The sequence below is a fragment of the Coregonus lavaretus genome (assembly GCF_964263955.1).
Source record: "Coregonus lavaretus genome assembly, chromosome: 5".
Classification (NCBI taxonomy): Eukaryota; Metazoa; Chordata; class Actinopteri; order Salmoniformes; family Salmonidae; genus Coregonus; species Coregonus lavaretus.
The window spans coordinates 36,078,291-36,081,652 of record NC_139992.1 but is presented as its reverse complement, the minus strand read 5'-3'; positions in this window follow the sequence as shown (position 1 = coordinate 36,081,652).

Below are 3,362 nucleotides of genomic sequence, written 5' to 3'. Positions count from 1 at the left end.
CATGTCCAGGCCCGTCTGAAGTTTGCTAGAGTGCATTTGGATGATCCAGAAGAGGATTGGGAGAATGTCATATGGTCAGATGAAACCTAAATATAACTTTTTGGTAAAAACTCAACTCGTCGTGTTTGGAGGACAAATAATGCTGAGTTGCATCCAAAGAACACCATACCTACTGTGAAGCATGGGGGTGGAAACATCATGCTTTGGGGCTGTTTTTCTGCAAAGGGACCAGGACGACTGATCCGTGTAAAGGAAAGAATGAATGGGGCCATGTATCGTGAGATTTTGAGTGAAAACCTCCTTCCATCAGCAAGGGCATTGAAGATGAAACGTGGCTGGGTCTTTCAGCATGACAATGATCCCAAACACACCGCCCGGGCAACGAAGGAGTGGCTTCGTAAGAAGCATTTCAAGGTCCTGGAGTGGTCTAGCCAGTCTCCAGATCTCAACCCCATAGAAAATCTTTGGAGGGAGTTGAAAGTCCGTGTTGCCCAGCGACAGCCCCAAAACATCACTGCTCTAGAGGAGATCTGCATGGAGGAATGGGCCAAAATACCAGCAACAGTGTGTGAAAACCTTGTGAAGACTTACAGAAAACGTTTGACCTGTGTCATTGCCAACAAAGGGTATATAACAAAGTATTGAGAAACTTTTGTTATTGACCAAATACTTATTTTCCACCATAATTTGCAAATAAATTCATTAAAAATCCTACAATGTGATTTTCTGGAAAAAAAATTCTCATTTTGTCTGTCATAGTTGACGTGTACCTATGATGAAAATTACAGGCCTCTCTCATCTTTTTAAGTGGGAGAACTTGCACAATTGGTGGCTGACTAAATATTTTTTCCCCCCACTGTATATGACTTATGTAAGGTTTTTAGTCTTGTATGGTTATTTGCTGCTGTTTAGAGTATCCAATTTTCTCATTTAATCTAATGTAAACTTCTATACTGTACATCTCCCCCTGCTATGCTGACATTGCAGTGTGTGTGGGTTTCTCTTGGTGCTTGGTGCGGATGGATCCACTATGTATGAGGTGCATTGTGTCCCCAACCCCCCCTCACCCCACACCCCAACCACACACATTCCCTCCTTCTTTCTCTTTGTATTGTCTGGTGACTGCTTTGGTTATTGTCCCAGTCTTGAGATGTGGGCACATATTGTACCTCCTCCCCCCAAGTCCTTATACACCCTATATTTTTATTGTGTGAAAAGGGAATATGTTCATAATGTATTCAAAGGATATCAGATAATGTGGGCTGATTATACCATGCAGATATACAGTTGAAGTCGGAAGTTTACATACACTTAGGTTGGAGTCATTAAAACTCGTTTTTCAACCACTCCACAAATTTCTTGTTAACAAACTATAGTTTTGGCAAATCGGTTAGGACATCTACTTTGTGCATGACACAAGTAATTTTTCCAACAATTGTTTACAGACAGATTATTTCACTTATAATTCACTGTATCACAATTCCAGTGGGTCAGAAGTTTACATACACTAAGTTGACTGTGCCTTTAAACAGCTTGGGAAATTCCAGAAAATGATGTCATGGCTTCAGAAGCTTCTGATAGGCTAATTGACATCATTTGAGTCAATTGGAGGTGTACCTGTGGATGTATTTCAAGGCCTACCTTCAAACTCAGTGCCTCTTTGCTTGACATCATGGGAAAATCAAAAGAAATCAGCCAAGACCTCAGAAAAAAAGTTGTAGACTTCCACAAGTCTGGTTCATCCTTGGGAGCAATTTCCAAACGCCTGAAGGTACCACGTTCATCTGTACAAACAAAAGTACGCAAGTATAAACACCATGGGACCACGCAGCCGTCATACCGCTCAGGAAGGAGACGCGTTCTGTCTCCTAGAGATGAACGTATTTTGGTGCGGAAAGTGCAAATCAATCCCAGAACAACAGCAAAGGACCTTGTGAAGATGCTGGAGGAAACAGGTACAAAAGTATCTATATCCACAGTAAAAGTCCTATATCGACATAACCTGAAAGGCCGCTCAGCAAGGTAGAAGCCACTACTCCAAAACCGCCATAAAAAGCCAGACTACGGTTTGCAACTGCACATGGGGACAAAGATCGTACTTTTTGGAGAAATGTCCTCTGGTCTGATGAAACAAATATAGAACTGTTTGGCCATAATGACCATCGTTATGTTTGGAGGAAAAAGGGGGTGCCTTGCAAGCTGAAGAACACCATACCAACCGTGAAGGACGGGGGTGGCAGCATCATGCTGTGGGGGTGCTTTGCTTCAGGAGGGACTGGTGCACTTCACAAAATAGATGGCATCATGAGGAAGGAAAATGATGTGGATATATTGAAGCAACATCTCAAGACATCAGTCAGGAAGTTAAAGCTTGGTCGCAAATGGGTCTTCCAAATGGACAATGACCCCAAGCATACTTCCAAAGTTGTGGCAAAATGGCTTAAGGACAACAAAGTCAAGGTATTGGAGTGGCCATCACAAAGCCCTGACCTCAATCCTATAGAAAATGTGTGGGCAGAACTGAAAAAGCGTGTGCGAGCAAGGAGGCCTACAAACCTGACTCAGTTACACCAGCTCTATCAGGAGCAATGGGCAAAAATTCACCCAACTTATTGTGGGAAGCTTGTGGAAGGCTACCTGAAACGTTTGACCCAAGTTAAACAATTTAAAGGCAATGCTACCAAATATTAATTGAGTATATGTAAACTTCTGACCCACTGGGAATGTGATGAAAGAAATAAAAGCTTAAATAAATCATTCTCTCTACTATTATTCTGACATTTCACATTCTTAAAATAAAGTGGTTATCCTAACTGACCTAAGACAGGGCATTTTTACTAGGATTAAGTGTCAGGAATTGTGAAAAACTGAGTTTATATGTTTATTTGCCTAAGGTGTATGTAAACTTCCGACTTCAACTGTATAATGCACTTTATGTTCACACACCTAAGTGCAGTGAATATAATGCAATATAATGCAATTAGCAGGATATGGTATACTTTTCTGAGGGCTTTGATTGTGGGAGAGTCTCAGCAGCAGATATACTTCATTACCCATAAGCCCAGTGCACAGCATGGAGAGCTGGTTTATCTGGGCTCTACCTCCCAGCAGGGGAACCTAACCTCTGAAATGCAGCAAGCTCAGACAGAGAACACCTTAATCCACACACACAGTAGGCTACTTGCAAACTTAGAAATGTACTTACATGTTTTATAAGCAATTTATTACGCATGTAAGGAGTGACAAGGAGTTGGAATGATAACACAAACAGACTGGCTATTAGACATGGATTCTACATGGGATGTCTGTGTGGAACATTGGAACGTAGTCTCTGTCTTTTCTCTCTCTCCAGGCAGCCAATG